This window comes from Macaca mulatta, chromosome 2 (genome assembly GCF_049350105.2).
Source record: "Macaca mulatta isolate MMU2019108-1 chromosome 2, T2T-MMU8v2.0, whole genome shotgun sequence".
Classification (NCBI taxonomy): Eukaryota; Metazoa; Chordata; class Mammalia; order Primates; family Cercopithecidae; genus Macaca; species Macaca mulatta.
In genome coordinates this window covers 13,075,064-13,098,162 of record NC_133407.1, presented here as the reverse complement: position 1 = coordinate 13,098,162, position 23,099 = coordinate 13,075,064, and the positions used below count along the sequence as shown (strand labels likewise).

Below are 23,099 nucleotides of genomic sequence, written 5' to 3'. Positions count from 1 at the left end.
AGAATTTATGTGTGGAGGGGGAGTATAGAAAGTTACATTCTCCTTATTTATATTAGATGAACAAAAGACAATATGTGACCTGAAAAAAAAGTGTTATAGAAACTATGAAAATTAAAAACAGCTAAAAAACAAATGTTGAAAGTGGTAAATTCTAGGGTGTGGAGGGAAACAACAGAACTGGCTGGGACAGGGAAATGCTATCTTTTTTTATTGTAAATCTTGTAGAGAAAAATTTAAATACTATGCATGTGAATTTTTATATAAAAATCAAATTTCAAAATATGAGTTAAATTGAAGCTGAAGGGATAGCTGAAATTCAAATATATGGTTTTCCACAAGAACATCTGTTCCTAAATTTATTCTTTAAATTAAAAATGAAAAGCTTTAAAAATGAAAAGCTTTAAATATGAAATTTAAGATCGTTCTATTTTAATGCTAACAGATTTATTGACTCTCTCTTAATTATAATACATAATTAAATACCTTTAAACTATCCCTGATATTCTTCTCTCCTCTACCAGTTTTTGGTTAGTGATACTATAACTTTAACATTATCAGGATTTATGGACTTTATATTTGGTTTTCTACCCATATTCAAGGAATAGGTTAGTTTTGGTTTAACATGTAAATTTATTACTGTGCACTGCTAGTCCTTTTACTATGACTTTGGTATTTCTGAGTTCTTTATTTTTATCGATCTTTTCAGTCATTTTGATTTCATCTTACAGTTTTGTTATTGTTTTTAATTCAAAACAAACTTAAGGTATATTTCCTAAATCCTTCATGTTTTACCTTTCTAGATCATGTTTACAACTGAAGCATAGTTTGGTTGGATACAAATTCTTATGTCATATTTTTTTTTTGATACTAGCTGTTACTATAAAACCATGTTCCTCCGTGATCTCTGGATGCTAATTATTATTATATAGGTGCTGTCACAATTCAGATACCTCTGTTCCTGTTTTTTTCCATTTACTTAATTTCCTTTTTAGGAATAACATAATACATGCATCACATATGCCCATTTTTCTTCACCTTTCTTCATATTTTTGATGTCATTTCCCTTCCCTAGAAAATTTGTTTTCACTATTTTTTCCTAGCATGATGGAGAATTAATTGAATTCTTTTGTGTCCTGGAATAATTATTCTCCTGATGTGTACTTCCCTTTTAATTTTTCTTATATTTCTCCTTCTAATTAATAAAATGTCAATATCTATGCACAGGTTTTATGCTGGTACTATTCTGCTAATTATAAGTACTTGAAATGTGGTGTTTGAGTACATGGTGGAAAACATTGTGGGGAAATGTTGGAGAGGGATTAGTGGGGATGACCTCCAACTCACAGTGCAGTTTGTTGCCCTACATTTTCTTATAAAATGGTATGTGCCCTCTGTACTGAAGACACATTTTCTGTGGGTTTCTTCTAGATTTTTGCTGCTAGCATGGTGTGTGAGACTCATGAAGAAGCCTCATGTGTCCAGAGTTGTGTCCAGAATTGGTTGCTTCCAGTGGGTTCTTGGTCTCACTGACTTCAAGAATGAAGCTGCAGACCCTCGCGGTGAGTTATAGTTTTTAAACATGGTGTGTCTGGAGTTTGTTCCTTCAGATGTTCAGATGTGTCCAGAGTTTCTTCCTTCTGGTGGGTGCATGGTCTTACTCACTTCAGGAGTGAAGGCACAGACCTTCGGGGTGAGTGTTACAGCTCATAAAGGTAGTGCGGACCCAAAGAGTGAGCAGCAACGAGACTTACTGTGAAGACAGAAAGAACAAAACTTCCACAACCTTCAACCCTGATGGCGCTGGTGGCCAGCTTTTATTCCCTTATTTGGCCCCGCCCACGTCCTGCTGGTTGGTCCATTTTACAGAGCACTGATTGGTCCATTTTACAGAGTGCTGATTGGTCCGTTTTTACAGAGTGCTGATTGGTGCATTTACAAATCTTTAGCTAGACACAGAGTGCTGATTGGTGCATTTGCAAACCTTTAGCTAGACACAGAGCGCTGATTGGTGCATTTACGATCCCCTAGCTAGACAAAAAAGTTATCCAAGTCCCCACTGGACCCAGGAAGCCCAGCTGGCTTCACCTCTCACCACCAGTTACAGAAAATTGTTGTAATCTGATGATTTTCCTTACCCATTCCATCCTTTACCTGGAAGACTTCCAGTCAGTGTCTCACAACCAGGACGTTGAATTACAAATAAAATGATGTGCCTTTAGTTTCTTTGTCTTTCTGCTCCAATTACCTACCATTCTCTACTCTAACATTCATCCTGTCCTTGGTGGCCAGTAGGATTAATCAGAAACTACAGGGCAGATATGTCAGAGAACTTCAAATTTTGAGCTCTGACTGATACTTTTGCTTCCTGAGAATGATGTTCTGTTTGATTTATATTGATTTCACAATGTGTCATAAAGGTAGAATGGGACTCAGATTCATACTGAAGACCACAAGTATAAGATAGTGAAGGGAAGTTTAGAAAATCTCTTCACCAGATACTAGCATGAAATGTATGGATGCTGTCATCAGAACTAGTACAAATGTATCTTCCTAGATCAATGTGGGTGCTATCACAATGACTTTATACGTGGAGTTTAGTTTCCATGCTTGTATCTGTGGCACTCAGCACATGTAGTAAAATTCTCAGGCTATTAAATGTTGATGAACATTTTGAACACAGATAAATTAAATTGTGCTTCTTATCCATCTTATCCGGTTAAATCAGGTCTCAGCATGTCACTATGAGAAGACTACAGTTTATGGGTGTTTACATTGAATAGTATAAATATGTGACATAATAGCACAGTTCTGAGTGGAGAGGGTTTGTTTAGATAATAGTTCTCAATCTTCCTGAAGTGGTTATTTGCTATTGTAAACTTTGCTTCCACTAACGTTATTTTATAATTAAGTTTTGGAGAAAACATTAAAAATATACATGAGCAAAAACAACATAGAAAGCAAAGATATGTTCAGCCTAATCCCATTACCATGCCTCCATACATTAATTTTGTATATATACATATGTATTTCTTCATAATTTTATGCATATACATATAATGAGATCATAATATAACTATAGTTAATTTTCTTTTCCCAAATAACTATATGTAGAGTAATACATTTATTTTTATACCAAAAACAGCCTTTTACACCATCATGTTTTAAAATTCTTAGTAGTCCCTTATATTCTTTAATGTATTTCTCTTATCTATCACTTACATTTACTTTAGAAATGTTCTCCTTAATTATTATTTTACAAATCTTTGAAATATTTTGCTTCGTCGCTTAATGAAGTAAACTTAGAAGTGGAAATTTTAGGTTAAAAGGCATACATATTTTTAGGATTTATATTACATTTCATCAAATTGCCTTCTACAAAATTTGCACTGATCTGTAATTCTAACTTATGTGAAGCTGTCCATCACCCTACACCATCTCTGGAAGTAGCTATTAATAGTTATATCTTTGCCTAGTTAAAAACTAAATATGAGATAGCTTTTTTCTTTAATGTTGCATTTTCTAAATTACTATAAATGAGTAATTAACATGATAAAATTAATAGTGGTTGATAGTTATTTTTAGTTAATTACCTATGTAAATATTTTCACCATTTTTTCTAGTACAATCTGTTTTTTAAAATCCATACATGATTGTGTGTGTATATCATATAACACCCTTTGAAATTGACCCTACTTTATTAAATATATCTTTCAGTTTATTGCTTGCTTTTTAATTTGCCCACAGAGATTTTACATTAAAAGAATTATGTTAGTTTGTATGTAATCTATCAGTATTTTATATTATTATTTCTGAATCTATTGTCATAATATGAACTACTCTCAGCAACCCAGAATGATAGATCTGCCTTAGTATTTTTATGAATTTATTATATTTGAATGTTAATACATTTATACTTAATTGGATGTTAGGATTCTAACACACCTTACCAACTGGCCCAAACACAATTTGTTGTATTTATTATTTTATTCATTGCTTGAAATTCCATTGTATTTTATAATAAGTGATTATAATAAGTTCTTGGTCATTCTACCAAAAAACCACAAGTACTCATATGTTCATTGCAGCACTGTTCACAATAGCAAAGACTGAAATCAAACCAGGTGCCCATCAATGATGGTTTGGATAAAGGAAATGTGGTATATGCACCATGGAATACTATGCAGCCATGAAAAAAGAATGAAATCATGTCCTTTGCAGCAACATGGACACAGCTGGAGGTTGTTATCCTAAGTGAACTAACATAGGAACAGAAAATCTAATACTGCATGTTCTCACTTATTAGTGGAAGCTAAACATTGAGTGCATATGGGCATAAAGATGAAAATAAGAGACACTAGGGATTACTAGAAGATAGATAGAGGGAGGTCTGTGGGCTGAAAAACTACCTGTTTGGTAGTATGCTAAGTACCTGAGTGATGGGATCATCTATACCCCAAACCTTAGCATCATGCCTCATCCATTTTACCCATGTAACAAACCTGCACATGTTTGAATTCAAAATAAAAGTTGAAAAAAAAGAAACAAAAATGTAAGCTCCTGAGTCTATTTCTCAACTGCATAGGCACTTTCACTGCTCTGTTTGTCCATTCCTGCACCAAATTTTGCCCTCATTCTCCTTGTTTATTTACAAAGTTTTCAGCTTGCTCTTTTATTTATTTATTTTTCAGATAAACTAAAGAATAATTTTCTGTAGTTCCTCATATAATCCCAATGGAATGTTAAGTAGAGTCAACTTGGATAGAATCAGTATCTGTACTGTATTGAATTTATGCATCGATATTAGTCCATTCTTACACTGCTAATAAAGACACACATGAGACTAGGTAATTTACAAAGGAAAGAGGTTTAATTAACTCACAGTGCAGAATGGGTGGGGAGACCTTAGGAAACTTACAATCATGGCAGAAAAGGAAGCAAATACATCCTTCTTCACATGGCAGCAGGAGAGAGAAGAATGAGAACAGAGTGAAGGGGAAAGCCCCTTATAATACCAACATATGTCATGAGAACTTACTGTCACAAGAATCGCCTGGAAGAAACTGCCCCCATGATTCAATTACCTCCCACCAGGTCCCTCCCAAGACATGTGGGGATTATAGGAACTACAATTCAAGATGAGATCTGGGTGGGAACACAGCCAAACCATATCAACATCCAGGGATATAATAAGCATCTGTTTTTATGCAAAATTTTTCCGTTGATCAAATAATGAGCTGTGGTTATATAGTCATTTCCAAAGAGATCCTGTACAATTATTGTTAAGCATTTTAATTTTTCTTGCTATAATGACGGGGCATTTCCCCATTCTATTTTTATCTAATATTCTTGCAAGCTCTTCATCTCTGGGCATCATTTTAAAAATTATACTCTTGTTGAGTTATCTTAATTGGTTTAAATTGTATTATAGTTTATTATCTTTATAAATAAACATCATTGCTAATAGTAACTATTATGCATATATGTCAAACTCTACATTAAACATTTGGCACATATTCAATAAAAAGACGTGATAATTTATGCCACGTACTATATTTATAATCTGATCACAATATTCTAGCCAACAAGAGCTAGATCAATGTCAAGCCACAATGTTTGTTCACTATTTTTATTTTTAACTTCACTGGGAATGCATCACTTTACTATTAAGTTAAACGTCAACTATTTCTTTGAGAGATAATACATAATATGCTATTTTTATACCAAGAATTTTTAGAAGATATAGATGTTAAATATAATCAAATGTGTTTTCAGTATTGATAGCATCTCTTTAGGGATTACATTTTTTTGTTGTATCAATATATTACAGTCCTATTATATCTTAATATATCTGTATAATGAGGTTATATCAAGATTTCTTAAAAATAATTTTTTACCTTAAAATTATACAGTATTTTAATGTCATTAATTTCTTGGATAGAGAGTTTTCTCTTTTGAGAACTTATTCCTTTAATAAATATAAATAAAGTTATTGAGTACCTGGATTGCACTAAAAAAAAAAACATAATTATTTATCCAATGAGATTGGTTAAGAAATTTTACCTTTATCAAAATTAATTGGAAAGCACTATATCATTTTCTTTCAGATCACATAAATAGCAAAACAATTATTTGACATAATTTATTCACAAAATCATCTGGATAGAATCATTTAGGCAGGTATATTACTATTTCTGGATGTTTTGAATTCATATATTATTTCCCTGTTCAGGTACATACAGGTGATTGAGTCAAATTTGGTAATAAATTCATGTGTGTTCAATATCTATTTACACCTATGGTTATATCACCTTTCTAATTGGTAACATTGTAAGTTTTGTTTTTCCTGGATAATTCTATTAGTTTTTCTTAAGAATAAACTTACTAACTTTTCAGTTTTACTAGTGTGGTTTGAAATTAAATTTTTGTGTTTTGCAGATATTTTTTCTGTGACTTGTCTTTTCTTTCTCTTAATACTGTCTATCATAGAGCAAAGTATTCATTTTTTTAAAGTTTACTTAAAAATTTCATACATCATTATTTTTGCTGTAACTAAAAAGTTACCATCAAACCTAAGACCACCTAGATTTTCTTCTAGAAGTTTTATAGTTTTGCATTTTATATGTAGGTCTATGATCCACTTAGAGTTAACTTTGTAAAAGGTGTTAGGTCTGTGTCTAGATGGACTTTTTTCTTTTTGTAAATGAGCATCCAATTTTTCCAGCACCATTTATTGAAAAGACTGGGCTTTCTCCAGTGAATTGCATTTGTTCCTTTGTCAAAGATCAGTTGGTTATATTTGTGTGAGCCTATTTCTGGGCTCTCTTTATTGATCTATGCATTCATTCTTTAACCAATACCATGCTGTCTTGAAGTAATGTTATAGTAAGTCTTGAAATCATTATTTGAAATTCATTCTTCTAATTCAGTATTGTGTTTGCTACTCTAGGTATTTTGCCTTTCAACATAAACTATAGAATCAATTTGCCATTATCTAAAAATAACTTGCTGGTGTTTTGACAGGGATTGTGAGAATCTATATATCATACTGAGAGAATTGACACTACTGTCAATTACACAATCTATATATTACACTGAGAGAAGAGACAATACTGTCTTCCAATTTCCATTTATTTAGGTCTTCTTTGATTTGTTTCATGAGCTACATAATTATTAACATGTAGGATATGTTCATATTTGATTAGGTTTATATCTAAGCATTTAATTTTGGGGGTAGTGCTATGGTAACTGATATTGATTTTTAATTTCAGATTCCGATTGTTTGCTGCTGGTACAGAGTAAAGCAATTTTATTTTGTATATTACATTGTCTCATGTGACGTTACTATATTCATTTATTTGCTCTAGGAGTTTCTCTCTTTTTGGGGGTATTTTATACACAATCATATTATCTGCAAATAAAGACAGTTTTCTTTCTTTCTTCCCAGTCTGTATACCTTTTATTGCATTTTTTATCTAGGGCTATCTAGGGCTTCTAGTAAGATATGAAAGAGAATGGTAAAAGAGTTAATCCTTGCTTTGTTCTAAACCTTGGAGGACAGAGTCCTGTTTCTCATGAATAAACATGTTCCCTGTAGGTTTTTGGTACATTGTAGTAGTCTCCCCTTATCCATGGGGGATACATTCCAAGACCCTCAGTGGATGTCTGAAATCATGGATATTAATGAACCCTACTTGTACTATGTTTTTTATATACTTATATACTTATGTTAATATTTAATTTACAAATTGAGTACCATAAGAGATTAACAATAATAATGAAATAGAACAATTATCACAACATGCTGGAATAAAATTATGTTAATGTGGTAACTGAAACTGCAGAAAGCAAAACCATGATTAAGGTAAGACTACTGGATTTTTTTTATGGAGTTATGTAAATTTCTTCTCTACTGTATCTGGGATTGGGATTAGAATAATGCTGGTCTCATAGAATTATTAGTAATTGTAGTATCTACTTCTATTTTTTGGAAGAAATTGTGGAAGATAAGTATCTTTCCTGTATATTTGGTAGAATCTACCAGTGACTCCACCATGGGGGCATGCTGGGATTTTTTGTTGTCGTTATTTTTTATTCATATTATTTAATAGATATAAACATATTCAGATTATACGTTACTTGGAGTGAAGTTTGGTAATTTGTGTTTCTCAATAGTTCATTTTAGCTGAATTATCAAATGTGAGGCCATGAAGTTATTTATAGTATTGCTTCATTGTCCTTTTAATATTCATGGAATTAGTATCACTTCTGATATTGGTAATTTATTTCTTCTCTTTTCTTCTTAGCCTATCTAAAGATTTATTGATGTCCTTGATCTTATCTTTTCAGAGGATAAGCTTTTGGTTTCATGGATATTTTTTATTGTTTTCTTGTTTTCTATTTTATTGATTCTTATGGAATTTTCACTATTTACTTTTTTCTGCTTTCTTTAACCTGAAATTGATCTTTTAAACATTTTTATAATGTGAAATCTTAGGTTACTGATTGCAGGTCATTCTTCCATTTTAATATATGCACTTAAAGTTATTAATATTCCTCTAAGTACTGTGTTTACTGCGTCTCAAAATCTTGATAGGTTGTATTATTGTTTTCATTTAAATTTAAATTAAATTTCTCTTGAAACAGTTTAACCCCTGGGTTATTTGGAACTGTGTTGTTTAATTTCCAAGTATTTGGGATTTTCTAGCTATCTTCCTGTTATTGATTTCTAATGTAATTTTATTGTGGTCTGAGGACATATTTTGTATAATTTCTATTACTTTAAAACTGTTAAGAATCTTTTTGGTGAGTGTTCCATTTGAGTTTCATAGGAATGTATTTTGCCACTGTTGAATGAATTATTCTATAAATATCAACTAGATCAAATTGTTTGATAGTGCTCTTCATATGTATTATATCCTTTTAAATTTCTGTCTGCTTGATCTATAAATTATTAAAGAAGTCTATTGGAGTTTTCAACTATAATAGTGGGCTATCTAGTTCTCCTTGCCCTTCTATCAGTTTTTGCCTCAGTTATTTTGACTTCAGTTGTTAAATTCATAAACAATAGAAACTGTTATATCTTCTTGGATAATTGACTCCTTTATTATGAATACAGTTATAGCTGAAACTTTATACCTTTGACCTATATCTTCCCACATCCCTATAATCTCCCTTCCACCCTGCTCCTGTTTTACTTTTTCAAAGTATTCATATTTTAAATATTTTACATATGAGTGAGATCATGCAATATTTTTTCTTTGTCTTATTTCACTTAGCATAATAATCTCTAATTGTGTTCATATTGTTGAATGTCAGGATTGCCCCCTTTTTAAATGCTGAATAATATGCTATTATACACAAACACACATGCATATATGTACACAAACACACATGCATATATACATGAGATATATATGATATATACATATATGAGATATATATCTCACAGCTTCTTTATGCCTTCATCCATTGATGGACATTTTGATTGTTTCTATATCTTGGATATTGTGAATAATGCTGCAATGAACATGGAAGTACAGATATCTTTATGAGGTGATTATTTTATTTCCTTTGGTTATTTACTCAAAAGAGGAATGTCAGCTCATATGGTAGTTCTATTTTTAATTTCTTTAGGAAGCTGCACACTGTTTTTCACAGTAAGCAGCTCCAATCTATGTTGCTTTTAATAGTGTGCATGGATTCTTTTTTCTCCATACCTGATACGGTTAGGCTTTGTGCTCCCAACCAAATCTCACCTTGAATTTTATTTCTCATAATCCCCACATGTCAAGGGAGAGACCAGGAGGCCGTAATTGAATCATGGGGGTGGTTTCCCCCATGTGGTTTTCCTTATAGTGACTGGGTCCTCACAAGATCAGATGGGCTCTTCCTCCTTCACTCAGCTCTTCTCCTTCCCGCTGCCTCTTCACGTTTCAACATGATTATAAGTTTCCTGAGGCCTCCCAAGTCATGCTGAACTGTAAGCAATTAAACCTCTTTCTTTTATAAATTACCCAGTCTCAGGCAGTTTTTTATAGCACTATGAAAACGGACTAATATAATACTCATGCCAGCACTTGTTATCTCCTGTCTTTTTAAGAAAAACCATCCTCACAGGAATGAGATCATATCTCATTGTGGTTTTGATTTGCATTTACCTGATGATTAGTGGTACTGAGCACTTTTTCATATACCTATTGGCCATTTTTTATGTCTTCTTTAGAGAAATGTCTATTCAGGTCCTTTGCTTACTTTTTATTGGGTTATTTGCAGGTTTTTTGTTTTTTTGCTATCGAGTTGTGTAAGTTCTTTATACATTTTGGATATTAACCTCTTATCAGATATATAGTTCACAAATATTTTCTCTCAATCCACAGGCTGCCTTTTACTGTGCTGTGTCTTTTGCTGTGCAGAAGCTCTTTAGTTTAATGAAGTCCCACTTGTTAATTTTTGCATTTTTGTCTTTGCTTTTAGTTTTTGCATTCTTTTTCATCTCTCTTTGCTTTTTAAAATTTCATATTTTGTATTGTTTAAATTATACATACTCTTTTCCTCATTGATTTATAAATTATTAGTCTTGTTTTTATTTATTTCCATTACTTTTAATATAAAAGAGTCATATACATATGTATTTACAAAAGGATAAAGAATAATTGATCATTTAATATCAATTATTCATATTATACTGCTTTGTGCCAATTTTCCCTTTTTATTTTAAGAATGTGGGATTTCACAGAAGTTGCTCTTCCTTTTTGACTCACATTTGGTCTCTGTCAGAAATTATTCTGATATTTATATGTCTCATAAATTATCGGCAAGTAAGGCAGAGATTCTATGTTTATAGGTTTTATTTTCCATAATCCTTTTTCCCCCAGTGATGTGTCTTCCTCATTCATAATGTTTTGGTTTTCATTTAGTCCTATCAAGCACTATTTTTCTTCAAGTAACACTTTCAGGAAAGGAACAAGGATGGTAAATTTTCTGAATTCCTGGATATCTACGGATGACTTTTTTTCTCTTTGGCATAAAAACATAACTTGCACATAGCATTTTTTCCCTCAGAAATCATAGAAATTTTCCTTTTTAGCCAATACTTACTATTGCATAAATTCTGTTGTTGATAATTTTTATTTTCATTAGAGATCGTTGGGCAATAATTGTGTGTGTGTGTGTTTGTGTGTGTGTGTGTGTGTGTGTGTACTCCTCCATAAGTGCTTGGAGAAAAACAATTTGAGCTTTTCAAAATGTTACCATGTGTTGGCCGGACGCGGTGGTTCACGCCTGTAATCCCAGCACTTTGGGAGGCTGAGGCGGGTGGATCACGAGGTCAGGAGATCCTGGTTAACACGGTGAAACCCCGTCTCTACAAAAAATACAAAACATTAGCCGTGGGTGGTGGCGGGCGCCTGTAGTCCCAGCTACTTAGGAGGCTGAGGCAGGAGAATCACGTGAACCCGGGAGGTGGAGCTTGCAGTGAGCGGAGGTTGCACCACTGCACTGTAGCCTGTGTGACACAGTGAGACTCCGCCTCAAAAAAAAAAAAAGTTACCATGTTTTGGTTTATTTTCTTTCATTTGCCTGAATTTCAGTAATTTCTGTTAACAAACATATTCTATATTCTATTCTCAGAAATGAATGTTCAGTATTATGTTTTAAATATTTTCTTCTATCTTTTTTACCTGCTTTTTCATTATATACACATAATGACCCAGACTGGTGAGCTAAAGCACAGAGGATTTCATAGCTTTTCAAGACTGATTATATTACAATGCCCTTCTCCATTCTATGAGAAAATGAATATATTCAGTTAATATTTTATAGATAGATACATAGATAGGAAAAGTAAAACTCAGAGAGTTCAATAATTTGTGGCAAACAATGTCACAGAGTATGTGGAAGGAGGGAAAATACTGAGGTTGTAACTCTCTAAACATGGGGCCATTTTTGTCTAATCTAATTTTTCTAATTTCTAAAACTAAAAAATTTTTCTAAAGAGAATCTCTTTAGAAGATTTGAGAGGAAAACTCTAATTTCAACTCGCATACATCTCAGAAGGGACACTGGAGAATGGCAGGTCTCAGGAAATAGGTCTCACACGCCACTCGCAAGGAAAAGCATCATTTGTAAATTCCTCTGCATGCAGCTTTGAAACTTGGCTCCTAAGTCAAACTTACGCTTTTTCAGTAAGGCGTCATTGCACTAGCTAAGGAGTCATTGCACTAGCAAAGCAGTCATCAGCTTATGCAAACTCCTGTGGGTACAAAAAAGAGATCTTTAAGCTGCTTATTACTTTATTATTGCTGAAAGAAGAAAAAAAAGCAACCCATAAAGAGAAAAGGGGGTGGGAGAATTAAGGATCTAATAACAGTGAAAGCTTGCTGCCCAGGTTGTGTCTCTTGCTGTGTTTGAATGATTTTTCTTTGTCAACAGCCTTGCACTGGGCTATTTTTAGTATCTCTTTAATAATTGAGCTGTAGCAATTGTGCTCAGCAGCTGGAACAGGCAGGGAAAATAGCAGCTCAAAGAAGTAGTGCAGCAGGGTCATAATTTAAGTCAAGCTGCATTATGGAGCATACCTTTCTCAAAGGTAGAATGTCGAGGTTAAAAAAAAGAACTGAGGAAAGTGGAAGGAAAGAAAGACAAAAAGAAGTGATGGATGCTGAATTTTTTTTTTTTGTAGGTTTTTAAAACAAGCCTGAAAAGATGTCTCCTTGGGCAGGTTCTTTTGATGGCAAAGAAAGTGCAGATGGAGGGCTCTACTATTTTATGTGGCAAACAGGACAGGGAAACCTGGATTGCCAGCAGAATTGACGCTTACCTTATTCCAAGGGCTGATTCCTGCACGCCACAAACCTCACAACGTTGTAAGTGGCATGACAATAAAAAGTTGAAAGAGTGTACTTTAGCCACTGAAAAGGAAACTGACCATGATAAAGAAAGGAAAATCTTACATTCCACAGCATTTCCCTGTCCACTTTTGGATGACATAGTTGGGTTTTGCATAGTCCAATTCTCAGATGCATCATCAAATGCCTGATTTAGGTCATTAATCCCATGGGAGTGGTATACAGCTCACGTTGCTGAAATACCTGGCTTTGTGTTGCGGACTCTCTCCTAGTCTCAGCCTGCTTAGCTCAAAGTGACATAGAGGCTTGCCAAATGAAGACTCGTGAGTGTCCATAAAGGAGACATTCAACTTCGATAATTAGAGAAAATAAAAATAACAAACAAATAAGATCAACAATTAATTAAATGATCAAATCAACTAGACTGCTGCCAAAGTTTATGTCTTTGGACCAGGCAGGGATTGCTAACAGTTGATGAGGTCGTGAATGTTCCTCCTTGGCACTTCAAACTTTTCCCCACTTACATTTTCCCTCCTTGGTTTGCTTTTCTATAAGCTTTTGCGTGCTTCCCTACCTCCATTTGTTGTCCGTACTTGGCTCCCTTCTTTACTGTGTTTTCCTCTGCCCTTTTCCTTCCCCTCTGCTTTCTGCCTGGGGTTTTAGACTGGAGCCCTAACCAATAGGAGGAAGTTTTTAGGCTGAGTTGGGTTGATGTGACATTTCATCCGGTAGAGGTCAATATGACAAAGGGAATTTCCACAAATACCCAGGCATATACACACCCTATTAGCACAATATAGGAAAAGTGAATGGCTACTCATGATTGCTTACAGGACCAAGAAACAATTTTCCCACAAGTCTGTGTCCTTTAATTATCAAAATGGCCATTTACTTCAAAACTAGTTTTGGGGAATTTTTACACAGAAAGTCAGTATAATTTTTTTTTTTAATTGCACACATTTCTTAAACATCAGGGTAAATGTTAATTCATGCTTTATTTTAAATTTACAAAACATAAGAAGGAAGTGGAGGGAAGGACTGGTTAAAATGCCAGTCCTCACATTGTTTTAAATACCTAATATATGCTTTTAGATCTTTAGGTGACCAAAAAAGGAGAGTTTTCAGGCGTGTGACAAACAAAAACCAAAAGAATGTAGTTGGATCAGTGTGAAACCTGATCTCTATCAGAACTCCCTTTTTTATATGAACTCACTCTGTAAGCATTGGTTTGTAATGGAGGAACAATTGGATTGGACTGCTTGGATGAGAACGTTTTCAGGTGATTCAGCGAGGAGGAGGGGATGTCTTTGGATTTAGTCTTTATTTATTTATGCCTCTGAGTTGTTCAACACACAAGGCATGCAGGTGCTGACTTCTTCTGGCAGGCGAGGAGAGAGATCCATATATCATTACCCTTGCAGGCATTTAGGAGAACACCAATTTTCAACCTCACAGACTTTCCTGAAAGTCCAGTACAGCAGCCAGTTAGATCCATAAAATTGAAAATGAGATCCGATGGGTTCCAAGGGATTAGAACATCAGAGTAGAAACCTGTCCTCTATGAATTGCCTAACTCTGGCCACAGAATTTAGTCGCATTTTGTATTACTTTCCCAGGGCTTCTGTAACAAACTACCACAAACTTCATAGCTTCAAACAACATAAATTTATTTGCTCACAGTTTCAGAGGCCAGAAGTTCAAAATCAGCATCACTTGACCTAAATCAAGGTGTCTACAGGGTCAGACTCCCTCTGGAATGCTAGAAGGGACTCTGTTTCTTGTCTGTTTTTAAACTCTAATCTCTGCTGGCATTTCATGATTTGTAGCACTTCACTCCCATCTCTTCCTCCAAGGTTACATTTCTGCTTCCTTTTCTGTCCGTCAAATCTCCCCCTGCTTCTCTCTTATAAGAACACTAATCACTGACCTTGGGGCTCACTCAGATAATGCAGGATAATCTCCCATTCTCAAGATCCTTAATTTAGTTACATCTCCGAAGATTCTTTTTGCAAATAAGGTAATTTTCACAGCTTCCAGGGATTAGGATATGAATATATTGTTTAGGAAGGCACTATTCAGCCACTGCACCCTCTTAGTCCAAAAAAATGCCCCAGATCCATTCAGACACCATTGGCACCCTAGACAAGACATTTTACTTTGCTGTTGTTTTTTCTTATATAATGGTAATAATAAAAAGAATAGCTAACATTTATTGAGGGACTGGTTTTATGTCCTCTTGTAAGAGAGTTTTGTATTAAACTAAAACTTATGAAAGTGATAATGCCTGTCAGGTTTTGGCCCACAGAAACAGCAATTTCATTTTATTTAGTCACTTACGTTCACTCATTTAAAATTCCTGTTTACTCTATAAGAAACTGACTATTATTATTCCCAGTTTACAGATAAAGAAACTGAGGTACAGAAACTTTAGGAGACTTACCCAAGGTCATATAGGAAATGTTAGTAACATCAGTATTTACCCCAGATGGCCAAAGTCCTACACTCCTACTTTAACCTTCCTCCAACTAGGCTTTTCTTCGCTCACTAAAGGAGCTCAGCCTTCAGTTGCTATTGTTATACATGAGATGTTTCTGTGGCTCATGCAGGATGATTAACTGGGGGCGAACTTTGGTTCTTGTTAGTGATCAGATCATTTTTTACCCTTTGTCTAATCTGCATGCAAAGTACAGAAAATGAAAGAAGATGGAATGTATGAAGGAGGTGAAAAAGAAAACGACAAATAAAAAACCAAAAACAAGGTAGACAAAAAGTCAATTAAAAACAGAAGAAAATACAAGGAGATATACATATTTTGAACAGTGCTCCAATCCCAAAAACTCTTCTAATGATTTACTTTACTAGTTGCATAACTGAAAAAATCCTTGTAAGGCTTTAATTGCTGTCCCAAATTTATAGCTGGGAATTTATGTTAGTCATCAAGTGATTCAGTTACTAGACACCAGATATCCAAAGTATAAAAGTGAGAAGAAAAAGGAGGAAGAAAAAGAGGAGGAGGGAAACATGGTCATTAGTTCATTATTTTTCAAATCATGAAGAAACAGACAAAATACTCAACAATCTATAAGTCTGCACTGGATCTCTGAAAGCAAACGCCAGCATCCAGTTTCTTAATTCAGAGATTAAGAAGTAAGGGGGACAAAATCATAATCATACAGTCCATGGGTAAGAAAGGGCAGATGGTGAAAGAAGACATATACATGTATACACATACATACACACAAACATGTATATATGCATATGTGTATATATGCACGTACATGCATTTGTGTATGTGTGCACATGTGTGTATATACGCACATACATATACACACATTAAGATTTTCATAAATTGGGCATGATGGCTCACATTGTAATCCCAGCATTTTGGGAGGCCGAGGTGGGTGGATCACAAGGTCAGGAGTTCGAGACCAGCCTGGCCAACACAGTGAAATGCTGTCTCTACTAAAAATACAAAAATCAGCTAGGTGTGGTAGTGGGTGCCTGTAATCCCAGCTACTCAGGAGACTGAGGCAGGAGAATCGCTTGAACTTGGGAGGCAGAGGTTGCAGTGAGCCGAGATGGCGCCATTGCACTCCAGTCTGGGCGACAGAGCTCCACTCCATCTCGGAAAAAAAAAAAAAAAAAGATTTTCATAAATTCTGTTAATTAAATAGGAAACAAAAAGTAAAAGAACAGGCTCAGAAAGAAATGTCTATTCCACACCAAACTATGTTTCACTAATCTTTAATGAAAATAGTAAATAAGGCCACAATAAGAAATATGACATTTTTTTTCTCTGATTTTTTTAGTGTCTTTTGTTTTATACAGTAGCAAGAACTGGAGATCGAGGATGTCTGGTCCCCTGGAAATAAGTCTCTTTAAAAAGAACATCTACAAATATAGAGAGTAGATTGTTCTTGGGGAAAGGAATGGGATGCCCTCAAATGTCATCTATTTTCAATGTCAACTTTTGGAAAAATTGTATCTCCGCCTTACATTAAGGTACAGTGATTTCTTTCCTAAATACCATCTGTTCAAGTAGGATACCTGCTGAAGGAAATTGTTACTTCAGTTCTTTGACATATGCTTTGCTTTTGTTCTCATGGGAACTGAATTACTCTTTATTCATTGCAAGCAGCAAAATGTTAACTATGGTAGCTGTCTTTTAAACTTATTATAGTTTTGATAAATAATGACATATTTCCTACAAATTAAGAAGCAAGGTATGTTCATTATAAAGAATTTACAAAGCTTGACAATTAAAAAGAAAAAAATGAAATTAATCCCAACACCCACATATGACCACTATTAATATTTTCTATATTGTTTTCAAGTCTTTATATGTAGGTGCACATATTATATAATGTAGTAATGCTGTGTATAGAGTATCAGTTCCATCTTTTTTACTTTACATCAACCTTTTCTGAGCTTAAAAACTCTTCACAATGTGATTTGAAGAATAATACGGTTCCTCATTAATGTGCATATTAGGGTTCTCCAGAGAAGCAGAACCAATAGCATGTGTTTATAGATATAAATATAGCTTTATACTGTGGAATTGCTTGTTTAATTATGGAGACTGCTAAGTTCAAAATCTGTGGAGCGGGTCAGTGGTTTGGGAAACCCAGGCAGAGCCAGTGTTCAGTTTGAAGTCCCTTAAGCCAAAAAAGCCCTTGTTATGTATGAAGTCTGAAGACAGCCAGTTGGAGAATCCTCTCTTAATCCAGGGAGGGTCAGCTATTAAACTGTATTCCAGCCTTCAACTGATTGGATGAGGCCTACTCACGTTATGAAGCTCAATCTGCTCTATTCAGATCCACCAATTTTAATGTTAATCTCTACCAAAAACACTCTCACAGAAATCCCAGGAATAATGTTTGACCAACTATCTTGACATCCCATGGCCCAGTCAAGCTGAAACATAAAATCAATGATCAGTTATAAGAATGTATATTCCTTGTTTTATTAAATCAAATTAGATGAGTGACTATTTAGGTAATTTTTAAATACATGGAAATGTACAGTAAATCACTCCCCTTCTCCCATTGTATACGCTGGTATTTTATCACACAACTCTTCCTTCTAAGAAAGGGCAGAGCTTTTTAAAACACAGCAACCATATCCTGCTCCACCTGCTACCATCAGCTGGAGTTGATGTGTCATTGGAAATGTATTCCATATTTTTTATTCCATTGTTTCTGATCTCCTCATATGAAATCGTCTGTTTCTACCTCCCATTTTTCTATTACCATGAGGTGATATAGTACATGGACCTTCACGGTACCCAGCATGCCCTAATAGGTCCTTCTTATTTTCTCCTGCTTTAATTGTAGGAGCTAAATTCTATCAATATTCAATGCCTGTCTGACCATCTTTACGGTATCTCTTAAGCCTATTGTTTCTTTGATTCTTGCTTTCAATGAATAAAAAATAAATAAAAAGTAAGGACAAGGTGTGAAAATGGGAGGCACTATTGAGGTAAAAAAAAAAATAAACAATGCTCAGACATCTCAAAAAATAGCACATGTGCAGGAAAGGTATAGCTGGGCATGTTATTTTTCATTATTATATTTACAATTATTTGGTCAAGGCAAAATAGTGGGAGATATGCCAATTTTCTTTCTGACTCCTACAACACCACCCACCCACCTCCAAAACTACTTTTTATGAAGAAAAGTCTAGTTATTCATCAGGTTTATTTCAGATATGTCTGTAGCTGTGTTTTTATTTTTAATCCGGCTAAACTGGCCTATTTATTAGAATACATTCTCTTTTAATTCTGTAATTAGGTTTTCTATCAGTGTTGGTAATGTTGTTATCGGTATTCATATTTTCATATATATAAAATTTGAGAAAAACTGCTTCAGAACCTGCAAATCAGATACAATTTTAACCAATAACATGTTTTAAATATGAATTCACATCACTGTCATGTTGAGCTGTTACGTGCACACTACAATCCACAAAGGCTAGTGACCTAACAAATAGAAGTGACTTGATAGACTTAAAGTTATTTCTTAATGCTCTATTGTAGATTTTACATTTGCAACAGTAACTAATTGCACCTAATATGAAATCTAATTAAGACTTCATTATACCATCTGTGTTCTTTCATTAAAAGACATGTACTATTAAACATGTATTGAAAAGGAGGTATTGAAAGAGTTACTTAAAATTCATTTCCTTCCATTCTCAAAGACTGGATAGTGGCAGAGTGTGATACTCTATTGTTGTATGCAGTCTTTAACAGCTCCTCAGAGTCATAGCTAATTTTCCTATTAGTTACAGAGTAGAGATTGCACCACCAAATTAAACCTCACAATTTCAGCAATAGGGAAGGGACAGAAATACACATATACACATTATTGAGAAAGAGGAAAACAGCTTTGGTAATGCACACACACAACAATTTTCTGTGGATAAAGTCTTTTCTTCTCACCTCATTTAATGCAAATAATAAATATTTTGTTTGTTGTACTGGAAAGTTTTAAGATTTCCTCTGCCTACAAATGGACCAACCTTTGAATAATTGTTATTCTTGGTGTTACATGATACAAAAGTTAGCGGGTAAAAAGGAAGGAAGTCAAGAAACACGTTATTGGAGTGAAATCCACACACCTGCAAAGAAAAAAACTGACTACCATGATTAAACCCACACTAGCATGTCCTATATTTAGCTTGTTTCTCCTCTAATAGTCACATTATATTTACAAAGAAATTACTGTTTTTGAGGGTTTGTCAAGATGCTAAAATCACTTGCAGAGGACATTCTCACAGTCTCCCAGTCTTTTTAAAATGCTAAAAAAATAATTGGCATCCCCCCTATGTAGGTCTTAGACAAAAAATGCCCTAAGTGGCCTCCAGTTTATTTATATACCAGCAGCTGCAGTCACGTCATCAAGATGCAATAAAACCATCTCTCAGTTTTGCATGCACCTGTTAAAGGGAAATCTGAAACAAATGATCAGGGGCTGTGGGGTCCTAAGTGACAGTGGGACACTGAAATAGTGGATCTCTGGCAATAGTTATATATTTTCAGGGAAGGTGAGCTGGTGATCTAAGCATCAGTGGTCAAGTGTTTCCTCCCTTCGTCCTGTGTTAGACTGGTCTCCTTATTCATACATGGGTAATCATCAGTTTTGTGGTGTAAAACACAAGAAAATTATGATGGAACAAAGCCTATTTTCCCTTGTTTTTTTTTAAGCTTTGTATCCTGTTGCAGAAAACCCAGAAGCACATAATGGGCTTTTGACAAGTATCCGTGACTGATGGAGCAGCAAGAACTTTAGACCCTGATTCAGGACAATTGCAACCCACACTTGTGAAAGGTGGTTGTCCCAGTAGAGTATCCGACAGACTCATTTATGATTGTGGTATTCATAATAACCATATCTAATAAAGCAAGCATTGTTTAGTGACCCTAGAAGACACTTAGGTTCCCAGATGTTGAGTGATTTGCTCAAAGTTACAGAGTACAAAACTGATGCAGGATTAGCATCCAGTTGTTAGAGCAACTCTGAAACACCTGGTCTTTCACACATCCCTGAGTGTAAATTCTGACTTTATCATTAATTTTTTGTCTAAAAGTCTCCTTATCTGCACATGGTTTGCTATGGGAATCAAATGCCATAACTTATATCTGACAACAATGAAGCAACAGCAACAAGAACAATCTGAAGGATGTCTAGAATTATATCTGGTATGTAGCAAGTTACCTGCACAGGCTCATTCCCACTACCTCTATAAGTGAGCACATATATATACATAAAGGAAGTTTAAAGGAGCCTGTAAGGTTCCAGGTCTCCTCTGAAGCAGGTATCTCAGCTCAGAGACACCCACCACAGTGAGGGTTAGGCTCTGGGTCTGGGAGCACTAAGTCTGCCCTTTGATATAAGGTCCTCAATGTGAGGTGCTCCCACCTTCCTGACCACCTCCTCTTCCCTCCCCTTGGGAAGCTGAAATGGAGCCTGAGAGTGAGGAGCATTAATGGTCATTTGAAGCCATTCTCATGAGAACAAACGAGAAGTATTTGATTCTGCAATGAGAATTCCATGCTTTCCCAGTTTATTTTTATTTTCAAATGAAGAGAGTTTGATAAATCTTTTGGCAAGATGTGACTTTCAGACTTGAAGAACACTCTAAAAAAATATCCCACAGTAGACCCCTTAGGTCCAAACACACATTAAGATGCTGAATCACCTTCATCTCTGCAAAGTAAAATCTATGGCTAAAGTGCCTGAGTTCTCTTTATCAACTGCCAGCAATAAACCACACTTCATTGAAAAGCTAGGCTCCAAGCAGGACCTGAGAAATCTTAGCATTTTAAGCATATTTAGAAATTCCTTATTTCCATTGCTTTTACATAAAATACAAAATTATGATAGCATTGATGATGTATAAATGTATTGAGTTCTTGCTATTTGGCAAGCACCATACTATTATAAGACTTGACAAACAATAACATTCTGTGATAGGTAATATTAGTACTCCCATTTTATAAGGAAAATTTTTTTTAAAAGTGCATAGCGGTCACTCATGGCAGCCACTTATATTGCATTTACTATATGCTATCATTGTACTATTTATCATTGCCTCTACCTATCTATGCATATATGTCATATATGTGTATATAGTATCTATGTATTCCTCACAACAACTCTATAAGAATTTTTTTTTTATATTCACATGAGAAAATGGAAGTAAGTAGATAATAAGTCACTTGCTCAGACTCACACAGCAATAAGTGGTGCAGAACAGACTGGGGCCCAAAAGTCCAGTTCAGAGTTTATATTCTTAATCACTGTGCTATAGTGACTATTAAGTGTTCAGAAAATATTTTTTTTGAAAAAAGGATAAATGTAGGGGCAGCCTCAGTGGTTCATGCCTGTAATTCCAGTACTTTGGGAGGCCAAGGCAGGATGATCACTCGAGGCTAGGAGTTCAAGACCTGTCTGTGCAACAGCAAGACCCCCTCTACAAAAAAAAAAAAAAAAAAAGTAAAAAAAAAATAATTAGCTGGGTGTTGTGGCTCATGCCTGTCCTCCTTGCTACTCCAGAGCCTAAGGCAAGAGGATTGCTTGAGCCCAGGAGTATGAGGCTGCAGTGAGCCATGATAGCACCACTGCCCTCCAGCCTGGGCAAAAGAGCAAGACCTCTCAAAACAAAATACAAAACAAAACAAAAAAACGAAGAAACGAATGGATGGATATACTTTCTCATGGTGATGATGACGTAGCAAATAAAGAATGGAGCAGAAACTCCTGCTCTGAACCAGTATGCAATTATGCTTCTCACTTTGTTCTAAAATGATTTCAGTTGGCATGGATTTTCCCTTAAAAAACAAAATACTCAGTTTTCTGCATTCATCAGTGATATGGTGAGACATTAGTGGCAAGTTGATCATAGAGCCTCCTAGAGAGTGCAAATGTATTTTACCTGGTGTTCCTTTCAGTAATTGGATAAAATATTCTAAATATATTGTGGAAAAGTTAATTTAGAAATCAGAAATTAGCTAACAAACTCTCCTATGAACAGAAGGAAGAAACCCACTTGGTTTAACATGACCAATTTTAATATTTTAAGTTATCAGAAAGGACAAGAGGGGCTGATAGAAACACAATCTATAGGGATTGCCTGTGATGGGAGATCCAGCGTAGCATGGAACAGCTACGCTTTTATTATTCATACTTTTGAATTTGCGGGTAATGCCCAGTTCCTTAAAATTGGGAAATCTTTGAAAATTTTAATGCTTTTTAAAAACATAGGCTTTATTTTTAGAGCAGTTTTAAGGTCACAGAAAATTGAATAGGAAGTACATAGCTTTTCCATATATCCCCTGCCCCTACACATGAATAGCCTCTTCCATGATTAACATCCCCCATCAGTGCTACATCTATTGTAATACAACTGGTGAGCCAACATTGACACATCATCACCCAAAGTTAATTCTTTATATTAGCTTTCTTTTTTGTGTTGTACATTTTATGGCTCTGGAAAACTGTAAAACAACATGTATCCACCTTACAGTATCATGCGGAATATTTTCACTGCCTTAAATGTCCTCTGTGTTGCACCTATTCTTTGATCCCTTAAGCCAACCCTTGACATTCACTGATCCTTTTACTGTCTCCACAGTTTTACTTTTTTCCAAAATGTCACATATTAATAGTTGGAATAATACAGTATGTAGCCTTTTCAGACTGGCTTCTTTAGTAATATGAATCTAAGTTTCATCCATGACTTTTATTTCTTGAT

The 23,099-nt window shown here is 34.7% G+C and overlaps 1 protein-coding gene across 1 annotated transcript in view; it reads right to left on the bottom strand.

Moving 5' to 3' along the window:
- Nucleotides 1-14,491: 14,491 nt before the first annotated feature.
- LOC106997165 (uncharacterized) overlaps nt 14,492-23,099 on the bottom strand; it is a 164,294-nt gene continuing 155,686 nt past the window's right edge. The window contains exon 8 of the mRNA XM_077994066.1: nt 14,492-16,468. The gene's annotated coding sequence lies outside the window, so the exon portion shown is untranslated. The remainder of the gene's footprint in view (nt 16,469-23,099) is intronic.